This window comes from Ceratotherium simum, chromosome 15, assembly GCF_057802395.1.
Source record: "Ceratotherium simum simum isolate JZ-2026a chromosome 15, ASM5780239v1, whole genome shotgun sequence".
Lineage (NCBI taxonomy): Eukaryota > Metazoa > Chordata > Mammalia > Perissodactyla > Rhinocerotidae > Ceratotherium > Ceratotherium simum.
Window position 1 is genome coordinate 47,260,919 of NC_141914.1, and position 25,042 is coordinate 47,285,960.

Below are 25,042 nucleotides of genomic sequence, written 5' to 3' on the forward strand. Positions count from 1 at the left end.
TTTCTGAATCTCGGCACCAGTAAATCTGGGCTGCCAGTCCTCTTTCTCTGCTCTGTTATTCCATTTTTGCTCCTGGGTGAGTTGCAAGAACCGCATAGCTTCATTGGTCACTGATGTTGCTCCTGTCAAAGCTGGTAAATGACCTTAGCGCCATCTCATTATAGATTGTCAGAAGCTGCAACTCAGTGCTGAGCTGCCTTGGAAGCCATGTGATCCAGATGACTTTGCTTCAAGATGGAGGAGAGAGCCTGACCCACATCAGTCTTTGTGCAAATGAGAAATAAACCTTTATTCTGTTAGGCCATCACTGAGAATTTGGTGTATGTTTATTGTGGCAGCTAGAAATGATTATCCTCATTAAATGTGATATGATTTGGAGAAAGAACTGGAAGCTGTCCAGGTCCACATTACAATGGCATCAGGGACTTCAGAGGCACTTGTACAATAAGGGTGCTGAGTTTTAAAGTAAGGGAGTAGATGCAACATTGATTAGATCATGGTTCCTGGCTGGCGGAATTAGGTGAGAGACTTCAGCAGCTGCCACGACTCAGGCTCTTTAGCAAATCTCAGTTGCTGCTCAGAGAAAGAGAAATCAGTCACTTAAGGAGACAAAGAGGCTCATTAAAGATATTACTCCAGGATATCCTTGTGTGGGTCCCAGATATTTTCCTGAAGACCCTTGCAGATAAGGGTGTGAAATAACTGCCTGATCTCCAGTCCAGGGTGAAAAGGGGACTATGTCAGTCATTTAGTGTTTGGTCTTAGATCCATCTCCAGCCTTCTCCTTCTCTGTGTCACAAAGGGCTGACTCTGCTGGTTTTTATTTGATTCGGCCAGTGGAGGGAATTGGCAGGAGATTGGAAGGCAGAGAAGTCAAGAAGTCCAAGTTTTATTTCTGATCTTGCACTCTGACTTGGGAGATATTTAAAATAATCATGGCTGTGCCTCTTCTTATGGTACCAGCTTACCATTCAGTTCTTCTTTCTGTGATCTCAGTTTCTATTGGGCATCCCTGGCTCCCTGGCTCCTGTGGTCTAGTAATTCCATATTCTTTTTTTTTTAATCCCTGCAGCTCGAGGGGTGATGGTAGCTTTCTGCTGTTGCTATCCAAAGTGTTCTTTCATCACCCCTTTTGGTTTTGAATCTCTTCCGACACCTTTGTAACTGCTTCCTGTATTCAAGATCTCTTTTGAACTACTTGTTAAGGGCTCTGCTTTTCTGATTGGACCTGGCTGACTTGGACTGTAGACCTTGCTGAGGTCCCAGGAACCAGGGTTGCAGAAGTAATGCATGGGAATGGACCTCCAGAGGTAAGAGGATGACACCTTTGGATTTGTGGGGAGATTTGGAAAAGATTCTTGGGACAATGGGACGTTGAGGGAAAAAGATGTCCTTTATGGAGAATTCACATTTGAGCTGTTTGGGTGAGGAGTATGCAAATTCTGCATCCCATTAGCCATGTTTTGGTCTCTCAATTTTGAGTAGGTGTACTTGGGACATCCTCAGATTATCTAACTTTCCTCCTACTAGCTCACTAACAGAACCTGAATCTGGGTTTCTCTCCTAATGAACAACTATACTCACCATCTCTCCTGGTGTCTAGGGGAAGACCTAGACCTTAGCAATATAGAAAAGTTGTCTTTGGGATGTCTAAGCTGGCTTTCTTAGGTCAGTTTTCTTTTCCACCCCGATGATTTGCCTTTTGCAGATGGTAAAGGCCCATATGCAAATTCTGACCCACTTGCTAGTAAAGGAATTGGACTATACTGATGCTTAAAAAATTTGGATTCAGGTTCAAAAATGCAATTATTGAAGTGAAAAATAGAGACTCAAAAATTATTAAACTAGTAAAAACATTATTTTCTGAACACAGTGAGGTATTATTTAAAGGTTAAATGTAATTAACACTGCCAATTAGTACAATAAAAGTTTGTCAACTTAATTATTGATCAAACATGAAAATGCACTATGTTCTGCCAATAGCCCTTAATATAGACTTAACTAATGTCCATTTATTTTTTGGATCATTTAGTTAGTGTTCCAGTATAATCTTTAAGCAGTCTCTTAGGAACTACTTTAATTGGGTTTATTATATTTTAACTCAATTCTTCTAACATTATTTACTATTATTTTTTCTTTAATTAAGTGCATGTATGTGTTTATAAAGAACTAATGATGCCATAACAATATCCTTAAAAAAATTCAAATATAAGTTTCCAGATTTTCTACTCATAAGTTCACTATTCACACTGAAATGTGAGAGAAAAAGAAAAGAGGTGAACTTAAATGCCGTGACCTTAAATTTGTTCTAAGCTTTTGGAGAGACAATATAAACTGCTAAGGAGGAACTTTAAAGACCAAACTGAAAAACACTCCATTTCACTGTAGTATGCTTCATTTTATGCGTTTTTAAACTTAACCAAAGCGATATGTACTCCTGATGGGGGAGACATTCCAGGATTGTTTGCACAATTCCTCTCAGGCAAACTGGGTCAGACTAGGAGGCATGATTGAAATGACAAATCATTCACATTCTCTTTCAATTCTTCTCCTCTCAGTCTAGTCATCTCTAACCTATCATTTACGGCCAACTGAAATCCTACTCCTTTTGTACAGATTTCTTTCCTTGGGAACTTTCTGCTTTTTCTTAACCTGTTTGGTTTTACTGCTGGTACCTGTAATTAGCATATTACAACAGCGGAGAATTTAATTCCAAATTTTTTTTTGCACAACCTAACACATTTTTTTCCTTCAGATATGACATCATTTAAGTTGAAAAAAACTCAAACAATACCAAGTAGTTATAGGTAATATGGCAAGTCTTTCTATTTTTCCTCCCCAGGGCCATTTCCCTTCCAGATGGAACCACCTCAACTCAACGCTTTTTCACATGTGCGTCTTCATGCTTCTGTGCCTCTGCCCATCGTTGTGTCTCAGCCTGGAATGCGTTCTCACATTCTCTGCCCATCTTTCAAGACTCCTGAAGGTGACATGCTCAGTAAGCTGTCACCTTGAAACTGTCGATCGGTGTTCAGCGTTTTGTTCTCTGCACTCCCTCAATGTGCCGCTCCTACCGCTATTTAACACTCATCTCATTCTGTCTTGTTTCTAACAAGCTCTTTACCTATCAATTTCACTGTGGTATGATATACTTTCTTTGAGAGAAGGAGCCCATTTTATTCATCTTTTATTTCTTACAGAATCCAACCCAGCCACTCTTACTACATACTTAAGTCATTGAATGTATAAAGCGTAGTTTATTCATTATCTGTTTTATGAGGCTTTGTCACAGCTGGACTGTCAGCATCTTTGGGGCAGGAGCTGAGACTTTTTGCTTTTGTCAAACAACAAAAACGACGTTAATTGAAATATTACAACCGCACCTTTCAGTAATGCTTTGCTTTTTAAAAAAGTTCTTTTACATACATTATTTCCTTTGAACTTCACAACATCCTATATTAGTAGGCTGCATTGGTCTAGAGAAAAAAAATGCATGGGCTTTGAAGTCAAATAGACCTGAGTTTCAATTCCTTCTCAGGCTATCGGCTTTGAGATCTTGGGAAACTTCTTTAACCTCTAGAAGCCTCAGTTTTCTTGTATTAAAGACTAAAGTTTAGTCTTATAGAATTGTTGGGAGGAATGTGTGACATAAGCATGTAAAGATATGTGATACATATTAGACATGGAATATTAGTGAAGATTCCCCCCTCACCATCTTCCCTAGGAAATAGAGGCTTAGATAGGCTAAATGATTGTCCAAGGCTATGTGACTGGCAAGGGGTTGCAAATAGTAGCAAAACCAGGTCTGGACTCTAGGCCACCTGAATCTATGTGTACGCACATGCCTGTCCCCTTGTGCCTAAACTCTGGGCTGAGACTGAACTTTCCTGCAGGAAGCTGAAAACAAGTCGCCTATCATCCTGCTGCCATGTACACGCCATAGTCTAAAAGATACAACTGCAGGCTGCTGCCTTCTGGTGTGATAAGGAAACTGAGGCTCAGAGAGGTGTAGTGACTTGGCCAAGGTCAAACAGCTATCTCGGAGCCATGTCCACCTTATTGCCCTCACTCTTGCTCCATGTGACTGAGATATTGTGGTTTAATTTGGATCAACCCTGGGTGGAAGAGACAACTGCAGCAGCAAGAACAGCAGCAGCAGGCCTGGCTCCAGAGCATCATGGAGAAAGACAACAACTTGGTATCTATTGGCAAGCCAGCTTCAGAGCACTGTGATGACAAGAAAGAGGAGGAGGATGAAGATGACGAGTATAGTGAAGACTCAGAGGATGATGAGGACATGCAGGATACGGATGAGACAAATGATTGCAGTGAGTAGCCTGGTGATGGAGAGGTCGTTGAGATGGACGTGGAAGGCAACAAACAGGATCAAGACCAGTGGATAGTCTAGGTAGACAGGGCAGGAAGGTCAGGAAGATTCCAGGCCAGCCCAACCTGCTCTCTACCCTCTGCAGAAACAGCTGATGAATGTTTAGCAAAAAACAAAAAAAAAAACAGAACATGGCAAGAAATTTTTCTGCTCACCTGCTTTACTCGTGAGACAATGTCACACCCAAGCATCTCTGAGTAAGGAAATGCAAATAGTAAAATTGTCGGTAATTTATTAAACTGCGCAGGTTTATCTGTTTCCCCTGAGTGAGTATCTAGTTAGCATAAATTGGTTAAAATCATACATTCAGTAATTGAAATTATTCTCCATGAAGTGGAACCACAGAGAAATAGATATTGAGCTACAATGCATTCTACTCATCCCAACACATTCTTTCTGCCAACTGTGCTCTCTCTTCTTCCCTTATTAAAATTTGTACAAATTAAGTTGGAAAAAAGGAAATATGGCATATGTATAGTCAAACAAGGAGTGTGTTTAATGAAAAGAATAAACCCTCACATGCATTCAACCACTATGCTCCAGTATAATGAGCCTGAAAACCTTTTAGATGATTGGCTATTTATGATCTCATGGAAAATGATCAGAAAAAGCAAAGTATATAGGAAACTTAGAAGGGCTTGGAGCTCCTATGATGTAAAAAAAAAAAAAAAAAAAAATGTTTCCTGGGAAGATTTTGACAAAATAAAATTAAAAGTAATTTCTAAAGTTTCTGTGGTTTAGATTAGAGCTTCTCAAGTTGTAACGTGTGCATGACTTACTTGATAATCTTGTGAAAATGCAGATTCTGATTCAGCAGTTCCCTAGGAGATCTCTAGATTTTCCTTCTTTAACATGCTCCAGAGAGAAGTCAAGATGGTGGCGTAGGCACACTCTGAACTCACCTCATCCCAGGGACACAGCCAATTTACAACTACTCATGGAAAAATTACCCCTGAGAGAGAACTGAAAACTGGATAAGAGGAACTCCTGCAACAACGGACAATCCTAACTGGGGTAGAAGAGGCAGAGACTCCCTTCCGGAGAGGAAAAACGCCGCCTTCACAAGCGCCAGCTTCACGGCCGCCGGGAGCAGCTCACAGGTACGCAGCCTCCCTGGAGGCGCGGGGTCCTGAGCCGGGGAGCGCCCCCGCTGTGGGCATTTTGTGGACCCAGCACAATCGACACCAGTGGCATAATATCTGACTTTGCCTGCTACTAAAGCATTGGGTAGCACCCCCAGAAAACCCGGTTCACAAAGAAACTAAAACTGGCTCTTAAAGGGCCCACACACAAACTCACCCGTTCCAGAAAGCATCCTAAAATCACCAGAAAGAAAGGTGCACAGTGCTTCAGTGACAAGAGACTCACCTAATAGGCCCTGAGTGCATCTCGGTGAGGGGTGAGACCTCTCCAGGGACTGGGACATTGGCGGCGGCCATTGTTGTGGCCTGGTGTGAGCGTGCTGACACAGACGCCATTGGAGTTCTCCCTGAGGCCTGCTAGCCCAGGGTCTGCTCCACCCACTAGAGCACCGATTTAATCCAGCTCAGCCAGGGCAGGCAGCCCACCCTAGAGACTGGCCCCACCCAACAACAAGCCCTCAGGCAACTTGTGGGCCTGCTAAGTGAGCTGCCTGGATTCTCCACAGATTGGCGACTGAGTCCAAGGAGCAGGTGGAGAGCATGGGGCAGTGGTGGAGTGTGTGGGGCTCCTGCCTTGGAGAGACTGGGTCCATTTCAGGAGGTTGGGGCATGCACACATGGCAGGACCGTGTTGATGGTGTGTGTGGACCTGTGGGCAATGGGGCTTGTCAGCTGCAGAAGACTTGTGCTTCTCAAAGACCCACATAGGGGGTTGCCCCAGCTTCCAAAGCCTGAAACAATTGGGAGCTCTTGTGCCTGAGGCCAGCCCCACCCAGCTGCAATCCTCAGAGAGCTGACAAGAGACATAAGGCTGGAGGCTTATAGCGATTGTAAGCCCCTGAGCCTAACAACCTGCCATGCTGGGGGCCTACTCACTTAAAAGAAATACTGCAACACAAATGTGCTATTAGAACTTGCAGCCAGCTGCGCTGGGGCTCCCCACATCTGATAAAGAGACTGAAGGACCCACAATAACTACAAGCAGCTGAGCATTACAACAGCTGGCCAGGGACATAGCTTAGCCTTCCTGGGCACCTACAGGGAGAGCGAACACAGCACAACAGAAGGACACATGTAGCCCACATGGGCGTCACTCCTGGAACATTCAGAACTGAGGGAAGCACACTGCTGGGCCTCATAAGGCATCACTTATATAAGGTCACCTATCCAAGAGCAAGAGACATAGCTGACTCACCTAACATATAGACACAAGCACAGGGAAAGAGGCAAAATGAGGAGGCAAAGGAATATGTTCCAAGTAAGGGAACAGGACAAAACCCCAGGAAAGGAACTAAGTGAAACAGAAATGAGCAACCTCCCTGACAGAAAGTTCAAACAAAGATTATTAAGGATGCTCACTGATCTTGGGAGAAGAATGGATGAACTCAGTGAGAACATCAACAAAGAAATGGAAGCTATAAAAAAGAACCAATCACAAATGAAGAATACAATACTGGAAATGAAAAATTCACTAGAGGGACTCAAAAGCAGAGTAGAGGATACAGAAGAACAGATCTGCGAGCTGGAAGAAAGACTAGAAGAAATCACCCAAGCTGAACAGGTAAAAGAAAAAAGAATTAAAAAGAGTGAGGACAGTCTAAGGGACCTCTGGGACAACATCAAGTGCACTAACATCCATGTTATAGGTGTCCCAGAAGGAGAAGAGCGAGACAAAGGAGCAGAGAATCTATTTCAAGAAATAATAGATGAAAACTTTCCTAACCTAAGGAAGGAAACAGACATCCAGGTACAGGAAGCACAGAGAGCCCCAAACAAGATAAACCCAAAGAGTCCCACACCAAGACACATCATAATAAAAATGTCCAGAATTAAAGATAAAGAGAGAATCCTAAAAGCCACAAGAGAAAGACAAGTTACATACAAAGGAAACCCCATAAGGCTATCAGCTGACTTCTCAACAGAAACCTTACAGGCTAAAAGAGAGTGGCAAGATATATTAAAAGTGCCAAAAGGAAAAAACCCACAGTCAAGAATACTCTACCTGGCAAGGTTATCATTCAAAATGGAAGGAGAGATAAAAAGTTTCCCAGACAAGCAAAAATTAAAGGAGTTTGTCACCAAGAAACCGGTACTACAAGAAATGCTAAAGGGACTTATTTAAGGGGAAAAGAGAAGACCACAAATAGGAAAAAGTATCTATTTCCATGATAAGAGGGTAATGGATACAAATGCACAAAAAAGAGGTTAGATATGATATCAAAAACATAAAATGTGGGAGGAAAGGAGTTAAAGGGTAGAGCTTTCAGACAGAGGTCAAACTAAAGAGACTATCAACTTAATATAGATTCCTATATATATAGGTTACTGTATATTGACCCCATGGTAATCACAAACCAGAAACCTATAATAAATACAGAAAAAAACTAAGAGAAAGGAACCCAAACATAATACTAAAGAAAGCCATCAAACCACAAGGGAAGAGAGCAAGAGAAGAAGAAAGGAACAGAGAAAGACTACCAAAACACCGAGGAAAAAAAAGTAAAAAATGGCAGTAAGTACATACTTATCAATAGCTACTGTAAACTTCAATGGACTAAATACTCCCATTAAAAGGCATAGGGTGGCTGACTGGATAAAAAACAAGACCCATATATATGCTGCATACAAGAGACACACTTCAGACCTAAAGACACTCACAAACTGAAGGTGAAGGGATAGAAAAAGTTACTCCACGCAAATGGCAATGAAAAGAAAGCTGGGGTAACAATACTCGTATCAGACAAAATACACATTAAAACAAAAACTGTGAAAAGAGACAAAGAAGGGCATTATATAATGATCAGGGAACAATCTAAAAAGAGGCTATAACACTTGTAAATATCTATGCACCCAACGTAGGAGCACTTAAATATGTAAAGCAATTATTAACAGACGTAAAAAAAGAAATAGACAGTAACACACTAATAGTAGGGGACTTTAACACTCCACTTACACCAACGGATAGATCATCCAAACAGAAGATCAATAAGGAAACATTGGCCTTAAACGACACACTAGAACAGATGGACCTAGTAGATATATACAGAGCATTCCATCCAAAAACTGAAGAATACACGTTCTTTAAAAATGCACATGGAACGTTCTCCAGGATTGATTACATATTAGGCCACAAAACAAATCTCCATAAATTTAAGAAGATTGAAATAATACCAAGCATCTTTTCTGACCACAACAGTATGAAACTAGAAATCAACTATAGGGGGGCGGAGTCAAGATGGCGGCGTAGGCAGACTCTGAACTCACCTCCTCCCATGGACGCAACCAATTTACAACTACTCATGGAAAAATTACCCCTGAGACAGAACTGAAAACTGGATAAGAGGAACTCCTGCAACAACGGACAATCCTAACTGGGGTAGAAGAGGCAGAGACTCCCTTCCAGAGAGGAAAAATGCCGCCTTCACAAGCGCCAGCTTCACGGCCGCCGGGAGCAGCTCACAGGTACGCAGCCTCCCTGGAGGCGCGGGGTCCTGAGCCGGGGAGCGCCCCCGCTGTGGGCATTTTGTGGACCCAGCACAATCGACACCAGTGGCATAATATCTGACTTTGCCTGCTACTAAAGCATTGGGTAGCACCCCCAGAAAACCCGGTTCACAAAGAAACTAAAACTGGCTCTTAAAGGGCCCACGCACAAACTCACCCATTCCAGAAAGCAACCTAAAATCACCAGAAAGAAAGGTGCACAGTGCTTCAGTGACAAGAGACTCACCTAATAGGCCCTGAGTGCATCTCGGTGAGGGGTGAGACCTCTCCAGGGACTGGGACATTGGCGGCGGCCATTGTTGTGGCCTGGTGTGAGCGTGCTGACACAGACGCCATTGGAGTTCTCCCTGAGACTTGCTAGCCCAGGGTCTGCTCCACCTGCTAGAGCACGGATTTAATCCAGCTCAGCCAGGGCAGGCAGCCCACCCTAGAGACTGGCCCCACCCAACAACAAGCCCTCAGGCAACTTGTGGGCCTGCATAGATTGGTGACTGGATTCTCTGCAGCCCGGCAACTGAGCCGACTTGAGCGGGCAGGGTGTGCACAAGGAGCGGGTGGAGAGTGTGGGGCGGTGGCGGAGTGTGTGGGGCTCCCGCTGTGGAGAGACTGGGTCCGCTTGGGGAGGTCGGGGCGCTCACACGGGGCAGGACTGTGTTGACTGTGTGTGTGGACCTGTGGGCAACAGGGCTTGTCAGCTGCAGAAGACTTGTGCTTCTCAAAGACCCACATAGGGGGTTTGCCCCACCTTCCAAAGCCTGAAACAATTGGGAGCTCCTGTGCCTGAGGGCAGCCCCACCCAGCTGCAATCCTCAGAGAGCTGACAAGAGACCTAATAGGCTAGAGGTTTATAGCAATTGTAAGGCCCTGAGCCTAACAACCTGCCACGCTGGGGGCCTACTCACTTAAAAGAAATACTGCAACACAAATGTGGTATTAGAACTTACAGCCAACTGTGCTGGGGCTCCCCACACCTGATAAAGAGACTGAAGGGCCCACAACAACTACAAGCAGCTGAGCATTACAACAGCTGGCCAGGAGCATAACTCAGCCTCCCTGGGCGCCTATAGGGAGAGCTAACAGGCCACAATAGAAGGACACACGTACCCCACATAGGGGTGACCCCTGGAACATTGAGAACTGAGGGAAGCTCACTGGCAGCCTCCTAAGGCATCACTTACATAAGGTCACCTATCCAAGAGCAGGAGACGTAGCTGACCTACCTAATACGTAGACACAAGCACAGGCAAAATGAAGAGGCAAAAGAATACATTCCAAGTAAGGGAACAGGACAAAACCCCAGAAAAGGAACTAAGTGAAACAGAAATGAGCAACCTACCCGACAGAGAGTTCAAACTAAGAGTGTTAAGGATGCTCACTGATCTGGGGAGAAGAATAGATGAACTCAGTGAGAATGTCAACAAAGAAATGGAAGATATAAAAAAAGAACCAATCAGAAATGAAGAATACAATACTGGAAATGAAAAACTCATTAGAGGGACTCAAAAGCAGAGTAGAGGATACAGAAGAATGGATCTGTGAGCTGGAAGAAAGACTAGAAGAAATTACCCAAGCTGAACAGGTAAAAGAGAAAAGAATTAAAAAGAGTGAGGACAGTCTAAGGGACCTCTGGGACAACATCAAGCGCACTAACATCCGTGTTATAGGTGTCCCGGAAGGAGAAGAGCGAGACAAGGGGGCAGAGAATCTATTTCAAGAAATAATAGATGAAAACTTCCCTAACCTAAGGAAGGAAACAGACATCCAGGTACAGGAGGCACAGAGAGCCCCAAACAAGATAAACCCAAAGAGGCCCACACCAAGACACATCATAATCAAAATGTCCAGAATTAAAGATAAAGAGAGAATCCTAAAAGCCACAAGAGAAAGACAAGTTACATACAAAGGAAACCCCATAAGGCTATCAGCTGACTTCTCAGCAGAAACCTTACAGGCTAGAAGAGAATGGCACGATATATTTAAAGTGCTAAAAGGAAAAAACTTACAGCCAAGAATACTCTACCCAGCAAGGTTATCGTTCAAAATGGAAGGAGAGATCAAAATTTTCCCAGATAAGCAAAAATTAAAGGAGTTTGTCACCAAGAAACCAGTGTTACAAGAAATGTTAAAGGGACTGATTTAAGGGGAAAAGAGAAGACCACAAATAGGAAAAATTATCTATTTCCACGATTAGAAAGTAATGGACACAAATGCACAAAAAAGAGGTTAGATATGATATCAAAAACATAAAAGGAGGGAGGAGGGTAGTTAAAGAGTACAGCTTTCAGACAGAGGTCAAACTAAAGTGACCATCAATTCTGTATAGAAGAAGTAAGGAACAGAGAAGGACTACTAAAACACTGAGGAAAAAAAAAAAAAGGTAAAAAATGGCAGTAAGTACATACTTATCAATAGCTACTGTAAACGTCAATGGACTAAATGCTCCAATTAAAAGGCATAGGGTGGCTGACTGGATAAAAAAACAAGACCCATATATATGCTGCATACAAGAGACACACTTCAGACCTAAAGACACTCACAAACTGAAAGTGAAGGGATGGAAAAAGATACTCCACGCAAATGGCAATGAAAAGAAAGCTGGGGTAGCAGTACTCATATCAGACAAAATAGACTTTAAAACGAAAACTGTAAAAAGAGACAAAGAAGGGCATTACATAATGATCAAGGGAACAATCCAACAAGAGGCTATAACACTTGTAAATATCTACGCACCCAGTGTAGGTGCACCTAAATATATAAAGCAATTATTAACAGACGTAAAAACAGAAATAGACAGTAACACAATAATAGTAGGGGACTTTAACACTCCACTTACACCAACGGATAGATCGTCCAAACAGAAGATCAATAAGGAAACATTGGCCTTAAACGACACACTAGAACAGATGGACCTAGTAGATATATACAGAGCATTCCATCCAAAAACCAAAGAATACACGTTCTTTTCAAATGCACATGGAACATTCTCCAGGATTGATCACATATTAGGCCACAAAACAAGTCTCCATAAATTTAAGAAGATTGAAATAATACCAAGCATCTTTTCTGACCACAACGGTATGAAACTAGAAATCAACTACAGGAAGAAAATCAGAAAAGCCACAAATACATGGAGATTAAACAAAATGCTACTGAACAACGACTGGGTTAACGAAGAAATCAAAGAAGAAATCAAAAAATACCTGGAGACAAATGAAAATGAAAATACGACATGCCAGAATTTATGGGACACAGCAAAAGCGGTTGTAAGACGGAAGTTTATAGCGATACAGGCCTATCTCAACAAACAAGAAAAATCTCAAATAAACAATCTAACAATGCACCTAAAGGAACTGGAAAAAGAAGAACAAACAAAGCCCAAAATCAGTAGAAGAAGGGAAATAATAAAAATCAGAGCAGAAATAAATGAAATAGAGACCAAAAAAACAATAGAAAAAATTAATAAAACCAAGAGCTGGTTCTTTGAAAAGATCAACAAAATAGACAAACCTTTAGCTAGACTCACCAAGAAAAAAAGAGAGAAGGCACAAATAAGTAAACTCAGAAATGAAAGAGGAGAGGTTACAACAGACACCTCAGAAATACAAAAGATTATAAGAGAATACTATGAAAAACTATATGCCAACCAATTCGACAATCTGGAAGAAATGGGTAAATTCTTAGAATCATACAACCTTCCAAAACTGGATCAAGAAGAAGTAGAGAATTTGAATAGACCAATCACCAGTAAGGAGATCGAAACAGTAATCAAAAACCTCCCCAAAAACAAAAGTCCAGGACCAGACGGCTTCCCTGTTGAATTCTACCAAACATTCAAAGAAGACTTAATACCTATCCTTCTCAAACTCTTCCAAAAAATTGAGGAGGGGGGGAAGCTCCCTAACTCATTCTACGAAGCTGACATTACCCTGATACCAAAACCAGACAAGGACAACACAAAAAAAGAAAATTACAGGCCAATATCACTGATGAACATCGATGCAAAAATCCTCAACAAAATACTAGCAAATCGCATACAACAATACGTTAAAAAGATTATACACCATGATCAAGTGGGATTTATTCCAGGTATGCAGGGATGGTTTAACATTCGCAAATCAATCAACGCAATCAACGTAATACACCACATTAATAAAATGAAGACTAAAAATCACATGATCATCTCAATAGATGCAGAGAAAGCATTTGACAAGATACAGCATCCATTTATGATAAAAACTCTGAATAAAATGGGTATAGAAGGAAAGTACCTCAACATAATAAAGACCATATATGAGAAACCCACAGCTAATATCATCCTCAATGGTGAAAACCTGAAAGCTATCCCTCTAAGAACAGGAACCAGACAAGGATGCCCACTGTCACCACTCCTATTTAACATAGTATTGGAAGTCCTAGCCAGAGCAGTCAGGCAAGAGAAAGAAATAAAAGGGATCCAAATAGGAAAGGAAGAAGTGAAACTGTCACTATTTGCAGATGACATGATTTTATATATAGAAAACCCTAAAGAATCCACCAGAAAACTTTTAGAAGTAATAAACGAATATGGTAAAGTTGCAGGATACAAAATCAACATACAAAAATCAGTTGCATTTCTGTACACTAACAACGAAGTAGCAGAAAGAGAAATTAAGAATACCATCCCATTTACAATTGCAACAAAAAGAATAAAATACCTAGGAATAAACTTAACCAAAGAGGTGAAAGATCTGTACACCGAAAACTATAAAACATTTCTGAAAGAAATTGAAGAAGACACAAAGAAATGGAAAGATATTCCGTGCTCTTGGATTGGAAGAACTAACATAGTTAAGATGTCCATACGTCCTAAAGCCATCTATAGATTCAATGCAATCCCCATCAAAGTTCCAACAACATTTTTCACAGAAATAGAACAAAGAATCCTAAAATTTATATGGAAAAACAAAAGACCCCGAATAGGTAAAGGAATCCTGAGAAAAAAGAACAAAGCTGGAGGTATCACACTCCCTGATTTCAAAATATACTATAAAGCTATAGTAACCAAAACGGCATGGTACTGGCACAAAAACAGACACAAGATCAATGGAATAGAATCGAAAGCCAAGAAATAAACTCACACATCTACGGACAGCTAATCTTTGACAAAGGGGAGACAAGAAATGGAGAAAGGAAAGTCTTTTCAACAAATGGTGCTGGGAAAACTGGACAGCCACATACAAAAAACTGAAAATAGACCGTTACCTTACACCATACACAAAAATTAACTCACAGTGGATTAAAGACTTGAATGTAAGACCTGAAACGATGAATCTTCTAGGAGAAAACATAGGCAGTACGCTCTTCGACATCGGTCTTAGCAACATATTTTCAAGCACCATGTCTGACCGGGCAAGAGAAACAATAGAAAAAATAAACAAATGGGACTACATCAACCAAAAAGCTTCTGCACAGCAAAGGAAACCATCAACAAAACGAAAAGACAACCTAACAATTGGGAGAAGATATTTTCAAACCATACATCTGATAAGGGGTTGATCTGCAAAATATATAAAGAACTCATGGATCTCAACAACAAAAAGATTAACAACATAATTAAAAAATGAGCAAAAGACCTGAACAGACATTTCTCCAAAGAAGATATATAGATGGCCAACAGGTACATGAAAAGATGTTGAACATCATTAATTATCAGGGAAGTGCAAATCAAAACTACAATGAGATATCACCTCACACACATCAGAATGGCTATAATTAACAAGACAGGAAACAACAGTGTTGGAGAGGATGTGGAGAGAAGGGAACTCTCATACACTGCTGGTGGGAGTGCAAACTGGTGCAGCCACTATGGAAAATAGTATGTAGATTCCTCAAAAAATTAAGGATAGAACTACCATACGATCCAGCTATTCCACTGCTTGGTATCTATCCAAAGAACGTGAAAACACCCATACGTAAAGATACATGCACCCCTGTGTTCATTGCAGCGTTATTCACAATAGCCAAGACTTGGAAGCAACCTAAGTGTCCATCAAGGGACGAATGGATAAAGAAGCTGTGGTATATATACACAATGGAATACTACTCAGCCATAAGAAACGATGAAATCCAGCCATTTGTGACAACATGGATGGACAATGAGGGTATTATGCAAAATGAAATAAGTCAGAGGGACAAGGTCAAATACCATATGATCTCACTCATTAAGTATAGATAATAACAACAACAAACGAACACATAGAGACAGAGATTGGATTGGTGGTTACCAGAGGGGAAGGGAGGAGGGAGGAGGGTGAAAGGTATAATTAGGCACATGTGTGTGGTGATGGGTTGTAATTAGTATTTGGGTGGTGAACATGAGAACATGATGTAATCCATGCAGAAATAGAAGTATAATGATGTACACCTGAAATTTATACAATGTTATACGCCAATATTACCACAATAAACAAACAAACAAAACATACAACTAATACTGCAATATGACAATTTATGCCCGTATGATTTAAAACCAAGTCCCAATGGATTAGTATTTTCTTTTCTAAGCATATATTTAGTGATATATTTGAGCTTTCTTTATTGAAATGAAATATTTAGGAGACCTTTCTTATTTTTTCATATCTTTACATGAAATGTATATTGACATCTTAAAGTTACAAAACAATAAAATGGTCATTTAGGCATACACATGCATATACTCAAAGAAAATAAAAAAACTTCTTGTGAAAAAGAAAAACGAGCTCCCATGTGTGCTGATGTTGCTGGTCCATGGACCATACATTGAGCAGTAAGGCTTTAGACTATGTTGACCATTTCTGGGTTGCCGAAACAATGAAATCACCTAAAGAATTGCTAATATTTGCATTTTGAAAAAAAGCATCGCCAGTAGTAAACGTGTCCAAAAAAATAGTGTTTTTTTCTGGATTAGTGATGGTGAAGAGCCAAACGATGAGTCAAAAGTGAACCGCAGGACAAGCTCGAGTCACAGTGAAATCAGCTTTAGAAACTGTTTTAATCCATATGAAGATAGGCCTACATTGTTTCTCCTATCCGTAAGTGCTGAATTATTCATATGAATGCTTCAGAGCAGCCTTCTATAAATCAAACGGAGAGAATTGAATTAGAAACTGTAATGGTGAGAAATTTTGAGCTCCTAACCTGCTTTACCTGGGCACTCTCTCAGTTACCTTTCTCTTGTTCTAACCAAATCATTCCTGGTGATTTAACAGTGCCTAAATATAGCCCCAGAGACTCTTTCATTGTGGTATATTTTTAAGCTCTGTGATTTTAAAGCTTTGCCAGATGGATATTAGAGTCAATATTGAAATCTCAAAGTGCTATGTGAGAGACCTTCTAGAGAAGGTTTGAAATGGTTCATCCAAATGCTTTTTCTTAGTTAACAATATTGGACCAATATGGCTCTATCATAACAATAGTTAGTTGTGATAAAAGCATCTGATCCAACTCATTTTACAGGAATATTCTGTTATTCCATCTAATAATAATGCAATGTTCTCCCCCCTCCACCTCAGGATAATTTAGCTTGTGTAAGGACTGAAATATTTTAAATGGATGAATTCTATTCGTTTCTGTTGATTTTCTATTGATAAATTGCCGCTGATTATTAGGGGCTAGGAATTTGACCAAGAACCTTAATACACTGATTAAAGTAGTAAGAAATGGAGCATGTTGAAAATTATATGTAAAGCTTTAAAAGTGGATTGAAATAATCATCGATATGATACAAGTGGTTTTATGATGATATAAAAAATAGTTAGCTTTTGATAACGCTTTGTCTTACCTGACTCACAAGATTCCTGTGAGGATCAAATAAGACAGTGTCTTTGCAAGTGATCTGTAAAGTCTAAATGGTATTTCTGTCTTGTCTCCCCTTCTACCAATCTATTTTACATAGGCCACCAGATTAATGTTTGAGAAGCTTTGATGACATCATTTCCCAATTCAAATACTTGCAATACCCATCCCAACCTCCTTCTGATAAATTGAGTTTGGCTTCCCTTGGCAGTAAGAAACATCATGCTGCCTTTCTTGCCTTATCTCCAGCTATTTTCCTGTTCTACCCTTATAGTCCAAGGCTGTTGGGTTACATCAGATCTCCCTTGAGTTCGTAGACCAAATTTTCCATTGTCTCCTGGAAGTCTCCATCTAGTTGCTCCATAGTGACACTAATACCAAACATGTCCAAAACTAACAGCACAAGCTTTCTTTATATATTTTCTATTATCCACTCAGTTGCCTAAGCCAGAAAATGGGGAGTTATGGGTTTTGTGTGTATATATATGTATATATATATTTTTTTTACCTGAACTGCTCTTTCAAGCCCACCTTCAATTAGTAATGGGGAATTTTTCCTTACCTACCCTTCCCCTCAGGCCTATTCTCAATTGTTGCCTACATCCATTAATTCTATAAGATATTTTTCAGGCCTAATGTCCCATGTTTCTTTTAGTGAACAAATATTTACGAATCACCTACCATGTATTGGCTACTGTATCAGTTTCCTATTGTTGTTATCACATATTACCATGGACTTGGTGACTTAAAACAACACATTTCTTAACTTACACTTTTGGAAGTCAGAAGTCCAAAATGGAGCTCACCGGGCTAACCTCACGGTATTGGCAGAGTTGTAGTCCTTCTAGAGGCTCTAGAGGGAATCTACTTCCCTCTAGAACAGCCGAAAGTCTGTCTCAGCTTCTAGAGGCTAACCACATTCCTTGGCTTGTGTCTTCCTCCGTTTCAAAGGTACCAATAGCCTCATTCCAACCTCTGCTTCTGTTGTCATAGCTTCTCTGATTCTGACTTCCCTTCTTCTCTCTTTCACTTATAAGGATCCTTGTGATTACATTTAGCGCTCACCTGGCTAATTCAGGATAGTTTCTCCATTTCAAGATTCTTAACTTACACATCTACAAAGTAACTTTTGCCATAGTAGGTAACATATGCACAGGTGCTGGGGATGAGGACACAGGTATCTTAGATGGGGGCATTATCTTGCCTACCACAGCTGTCTTCCTAAGCAGTGTGAACACAAAAGTCAATATGATAGTCTCTGCCTTCAAGGAAATCAAAGACAAAGCAGTCAAATGAATGAGCAGCTACAATGTACTGTAACTACTGCTATGAAATTGTAATAAAAACTATAGGAAATCTTTGGAGATCGGGGGGGATTTGGAAAGAAGTGATATCTAAGGCATACAACTGAAATTCTTTTTGAGGCTCTTCTTACATTTTAGGAGGGAGAATAATGGCATCAAAATAAGTTTGGAACAGCAATTTAGGCTCTAATAACATCAGTCTACCTGATTCTCTCTTTTACAGTGGTGAGCAGATTGGCTTAATATAAATATAAGTTCTACTCCAAAGATATAAATATGGGTACTGTATGTACATAGCATATTCATATATATATATTTTTTATGTATATGTCATATACCATTCATCAGGTATATAGGCGATAGAATCCACATGAATGTGTAAGGCACTTTTCTATGGACAAAGAGAAACAGAGAAGTCAGAGGGCACCAATTCTGTCCTCTGGGAACTCACAGTCTGGAAGGGATACATGACATGGGCATAAATATTCACAAAAGCATGAGGCAGAATGAGATGACTGTCATGAAAGAGATACAGATACAGCACTGTGTGTATATAGGGCTGGGAGGGAATATTTTCAGCTTAGAGAAAGCAAGGAAGACCTCATAAATATTGTCTGATTTGAGCTGAGGTGTTTAAGGACAGGTGGTTGGGCTTTGGTTATGTTGGTGGTGAGAGAAAAGATCACAAAAAAGGGCACACACTCCACATTGCTTTTAGGTAGTGGAACAAAAGTTCCTGCTGGAGATCTTTGAGTCTTTGAAACAGCAGTTGAAGAGATGTGAATTCTAATTACAATTTCACCTGTGCCAAACAGAATTATTTATGCACTTCTATTGCTCCCACGAAGCCTTCAGAAGGATTTCTGCTGCTGTATGGTAAGGGAAATATGTAGAAGGAAATCACATACATCCTTGTTAGAATTAAGGGAAGAAATAAGGGAAAGATTAAGAAATTCACAAAGGGGAAAAGTACTATTACTGAACATTTTTTAGAGAAAGCACAGAAAAGTTTATAGCTTTGAGAAATTATTTCATAATGATTCATTCAGTACGTATTAAGCACTGACTCTCTGCAAAGCACTGTGATGGATGATGTGGAGAATAAAAATATTTTAAGACCTAGTCCCTATTTTTAATCCATCTAGTGTGGGAGAGAAAACAGAGATTGAGCACACTACAAAGCAGTGTGTGATCCATGTCACATGGTTAGGCTACAGATCAGATCAATTCTAGTGGGCCTGATTAGGGAATGCTCATGAAAGAGAGAACACCTGAGTCTGACCTGGAAGGATAAGCAGGATTACAACAGACCAAGGCATGTACTTAGGGCTGGAGGGAGAGTAAATTGGTAGAGATGAAATTCAGACAAAAAAAAGAGCATGTGAAAAATCATGGAAGTAGAAAAGTCAAGACATTTTCAGGGACTGTACATGCCATTTTTTTTTTTCCAAATCTGAACTGAGCAGTACAACTGCAAATAAGACGGTCTAAAGGGTACAGAGAAATAGCCAAATAAAGTATGATTTATGTTGTGGCAGAGGTAAGACAAAGATCCCAGTTTTTACCTAGCCAGAAGTCACAAAGACCAGAAAGGGCTACCCAGAGAAGTGCCGTCTGAGTTGAGTCCTGAGGGATGATGTCTCTGAGTTGGCCAAGCAGAGAGGGAAGCTGGTGGAGTCTGTGCAAAACCCAGAGCAGAGAGACCAAGAGCATAATGCATTTGAGGAACTTCAGGAGAGTTCTTTATGGCTGGAGTCCAGGCTGTATGGAAAGAGGATGAGGAAGCCTATCAATGTAAACAGCAGTTGGGTCATACAGGATTTTGGAAACTAAGTAGGAGGCTATTTTAACATTCAGGTCAGAGTGGTTGAGGGTCAAAATTATGAAATGGCAATGGGGATTAATAAAGAGAATACAGACAAGATAGATATGAGATACAGGAGAAGGAGATCCCTAGAAACGTAGTGTAATTGGGAGGGGTTTTACCACAAGAGGTCTCTATGAATGCATTGCTATAGAGAAGAGTGATGGAACATACTCAGGAGAAAAGCCGAGGTGAGATAGACTAGGTGGTGCATCCAAGGAGGAAGGACAAAACAAGTTTGCAAATATGAAAAGAAAGTTTGGGAGTTCATGGAGGGCAGGAGAAGTGAGGGAGGAACTCAGGGAACTCTGGATTTGCAATGAGCTGTTGTTCTTGCGTAGAGGCTCATGTAGACATAACTTGGTAGAAGGTAGCCTTTATAATGAAGTCACCTTAGCTGGGTAAATGCAACTTGGTGGATATTTTTATCTCATGTACAGAAGAGTGGCCAGATGATTTGGCCAAGATATTTAAGGCTGAATCCTCTTAAGAAAAAAAAAATCTCCTGAGTCTTAAATCACCTCTCCCCTTTATTGTTTTTGTTGTCTACATAGCAAAGACAGAACATAATATTTCCTGGAAGAAGCACATAGTTATCTCCATGTTAAATACATGTAAATCTATAGTTTTGTATTTCTTAGTTTTTGGTGAAAGGACGAACCTTCTGATTGAAGACAGGAAAGAAAATGTAGTTGAACACAGGATTTGAACCATGGAAAAGCAAAGGGAAATTGACAAGATTGACTCCTATTAATGAATATTATCTTGATGACTGCTTCTTCCTTCTTAAGACTTTTCTCTGTGAATAATGATTCCTTCAGCTTCAGCTCTAATTATTGAGGCCCTCAATCTTTCCCCAGGGTTTTACAGCCCTTGAAACAAACATATGTGCTTATTATTCAAAGAAACTTTTGGTCACCAGAGGAAAAAAATAATTATCGTTCTCCCTACTTAACACATATTTTTGTATCTGCTGGATCTCCTTTCCTCCCCCACCTAAGTCCTCAAAAATATTTTATTGGAAACTGTGTACACATTGCTAATCTCTTTTGTTTTATCTCCCAAAATGCTGTGTAGAGTTTGTGTAGAATGGCAACCTGATGTAGATATAAGATATGTGAACTTTTGTTAAGTATACTTAGACCATCAACTAAAGAATTTCTCTATATACAGTCTCACTCACACAGTACCCAATTAACCTTTTATCACTTTTTAAAACACACTCAGCTTCATGGCATGAGCTCATTCATCTTCGCTAAAAGCCTTCGTGGAAATCTGAACAAAAGTAGCTTCTGTTAAATTTTCTTCAGCTCTAACGTGAAGCCTTTTATTACTTCCTTTTAGCTTTTTCTTGCCGTTGTTAGGGTCTTTAAGGCTTAGAGTAAAAAGGTATGGAACTAAGTCATGTAGCAAAGTGTGGTCCCCAAGAATCAACCTCAAAAAAATGATGGCCAGAGAATCAGAGATGCAGGACAATGGATGAGGAAATTAGGCAAACAGTTAAATTAGATCTTTCTCAGCAGCAGGAGAAAAAGTGGTCAGAAGATTGTTTATTCTATTGATGTACAATTTGGGAAGAAACCCAAGACTGCCAACCAGGGTATCTTAAAGACGCCAAGATGACCACTGTTGTCTTTCAGATACACTACTTGATAGAAATCCTTGGCAATCCTATGGCAGCATCTATCAGGCATTTGGTTTAGGTCTGCAAGTCTGGCGGCAGGTGAGACTATACTTTTGTCCAACCTAGGTCAAAGTACTTACCCATGATAGTTCTTTTCTTACTATTGATTTTCTTCTGCTTACAGGGCTCAGTAAACTTGTTATTCTTAAGTTATTTTAATATTGAGTGGCAGTTAGAGAATATGATCTGTAGATGTGAATATATTTTATAACCCAAAGCCCCATGATAGCACCATTTGCATACGGGATCATAAGCCAGAGAACCTTCCCTTCACTGGCTGGATTGTTCTAAACTCTTTGGAAGTTTCCTATTTGGAAATAGGATTTCATATACTAAGGGAGCAGGCAGGTTTGCACCATAAGCATGTAAGAAGACAAGCTGAGGTAGTAACAATCCACATGTTGTTCAGCTAGCATCTTGCTTTTCTACAGTCTTACAGGTTCCAGTGGCTAAAAAGAAAAAAGTTCTCAGCTTTACAATAAAACACAATCTATTTTACTCAGGTCTGAACTACCATCTCGATTTACCTTGGAAAACAATCAAACTAAATTCCTCCTTACCTGTTATGTCAATATAAATTTCAGATAGGTCAAAGATTTAGCTATAGACAATGAGGCTGTCAATAACAGAAGAAAATACGAGAAAATTAAAAGAAAAATTCTTGGAATGGGGAAGTTCTTTCTCAGCAGGACACAAAATCCAGAAAACATAAAGGAAACAGTGATACATTTAAACAATAAAATGCAAACATTTCTGCCCAGCACAAAAATAACATAAAATTCAAAGGAAAACTGAGCAAAATTATTTACAGCACACATGACAAAAAGTATTCATTTTATTTATCTATAGAGAGCTCTTATAATTCCATAAGAAGAGATTAATAAACAAATAGAAAAAATATACAAAGTAAAGGAAGACATTTAATATAAAAAGAAATACAATGTCTTATAAGCATAAGAAAAGATGCTTTACCTCAATTTAAAAATGCAAATTAATACAATAATGACATTCGATTTACATTAAAATGGAAAAGATTAAAAAGTGATAATTACATTTTTGGCCCGAATATGGGGAAACAGGTATTCCAATACACTGTTGGTGGGAGTGTATATTTGTATAACATCTTTGAAAATCGATCCGGAAATAGTCAAAAAGAGAGAAAATATCCTTTGATCCAACCTTTCTATTTGTAAGAATTATCCCTTAAGTGTACTTCCATTCATGTGCACAAAGATATATTCAAGGATTACATTCCATTTTTTATAGTATTTTTCTTTTTTCTCTGTATTAACAATGATCATTTCATAGTTTTCTACATCCTTCCCAAATTCAGCAAAAGAATTATAAAATCCATAAAAATAACATTTTTTAATATGATGAAACATGTCAGATACTCCATTTGTTTCAATTTTATTCTAAAGACATCTCTACCTGGGTCCCCAGTGTCACGCTCTAAGCTGGACTGATTGTTCTCTGGACTCTTGATGAGTTGTCCTGGGTGTTCCCTTGATCTCCCTCCTGGATCCGTGCCTTCTTGAACTGATACACTGGACTAATATTTTGTTTAGATATAAAATTCTAGGTTGATCACAATTTCCCTTCAAAAACTGAGGCATTTATTCAGTGTCTTCTAGTTTCCTGATGTTCAGAACCCCTTTTATTCCTCTCTGGAAACTTGAGGACCTTCTCTTCTGCTGTCCTGACATTTTGTGATGGTATGCCTCAATGGTGTACATTTTCCATCCATTATACTAAGTAGGTGGTAGGCCCTTTCAAGTAATAAACTCATATCTTTTAAGTCTGAAACATTTCCATGTATTATCTCTTTTATTACAATCTTTTTTATTTTATTGTACAATATAACACAGGTACAGAAAAATCTCGTGAAATGAATGTTTGGTTTAATACATCATTGTAAAAGAAATACTCTGGAGAAAAACACCCAGATTAAGAAATAGAATTTTGCAAACCACCCCAAGAGTCTTCTGCATGCCCATCTCAATCATAACTTCTTTCCTCTCCTATAAATAATCACCACTTGGGGGCCTTGTTACCCACTTTGCTTTTCTTTATAATTTGATCACACAAGGGTACTTCTCTAAGCAGTATTTTTTTTAAAAGTTTTTGTAAATTTCTTTTAATCTACATGTTATCTCACCATATTTTTTTTCCTTGCAATTTATTTGTTGAAGAAACCAGGAAATTTAATTGATAAAACTTCCTGTAGTATGACTTTTGCTGATTTCATTGTTTCTTTTAACTTGCTCCTTTATCCTATATATTTCCTGATAGTTGGACCCAGAGACTTCATCAGATACAGGTTCGTTTTTGGGTGCAAGACCTCTTCAGAGGTGATGGTGTGTATTTCTGTCCAGAAGGCTCATAGTGATTCTATTTTTATGTTGGCGCCAGCCATTGATGCTCAATAGATACATTCATTCATTAGGATGAGAGAAAAGTGAAATTCTAATACAATGATTCCTTCTTTTATTAGCTGAAATAGTTCTCCTAGGAGTAAATTCCCTTCATCTACTATTTGGCTACCTAACTATATAGATCATAGAGGAATAGTAGGACAAATTCTTTAACTTTTTATTTTTCACTTTTCGATACAATAACTTGGATTCCAGTTATCCTCTATAAATGACAAAAGAGTTTTCTTTTAAACCATTATTAACTTATGGATTTAAACTTAATTTGTTTCAGTCAATTGAAATTATCTTTATTGATGCTCAAATAGTCCCATCTCTAGGTAGTGAGAACTTCTTCTAGATGGCTCCTGAGTCCTTTTGATATATCCCTAGAAGTCCTTGATGAGATGTTCTAGGTTCATCTTGTACAGTTTGTTCCCCAGATCTCTCTCTCTCTCTCTTTCTCTCTGTGGTGTGCATTTTAAAACAGGGAATGTTATTTCAAGACCACAATCTGGGCCCTGGAGATGCTCATTGCTAATGGCGTGGTCATTGTTTGCATCACTCTTTTAGTATTTATTCTGATACTTCCACTTTAAAATCCAAACCATGGGATTTTACTTAACCTTTTCTCTCTTGTATTAGAATACCCTTTCTCCCACATTAAGACGGCTGGTTCTCAAAGACAGTGGAGATGACAGAATTAGAATATCACAATATTCCTCATTTGCGGTATCCCTCATTACACAAATAACAGCCTCAGTGTAGTAATAGCACTATTACCACCATCAATATGATTACTGAAAGAAATGAAAATTTTTGCATATGATTTCCCAGTTCTCACATTTTTTATGGTTGTACTGTGTCCACATTGTCAAAGTATATAGCAATTATACAGTGTACTCTTCACTTTATAACCCTCATTTAGTCACAG

General features: G+C 39.4%; 2 long non-coding RNA genes and 1 pseudogene across 2 annotated transcripts in view; 2 read left to right on the top strand and 1 right to left on the bottom strand.

Moving 5' to 3' along the window:
- Positions 1-5,924, bottom strand: part of LOC147915201 (uncharacterized) — a 33,087-nt gene extending 27,163 nt beyond the window's left edge. Inside the window, exon 1 of the long non-coding RNA XR_015554500.1 lies at positions 5,756-5,924. This is a non-coding gene — a long non-coding RNA (uncharacterized LOC147915201). The remainder of the gene's footprint in view (positions 1-5,755) is intronic.
- LOC101408796 (anaphase-promoting complex subunit 15 pseudogene) lies at positions 4,045-4,408 on the top strand (annotated as a pseudogene).
- Positions 5,925-8,834: 2,910 nt separating the features above from the next.
- Positions 8,835-25,042, top strand: part of LOC147915202 (uncharacterized) — an 89,329-nt gene continuing 73,121 nt past the window's right edge. The window contains exon 1 of the long non-coding RNA XR_015554501.1: positions 8,835-8,991. This is a non-coding gene — a long non-coding RNA (uncharacterized LOC147915202). The remainder of the gene's footprint in view (positions 8,992-25,042) is intronic.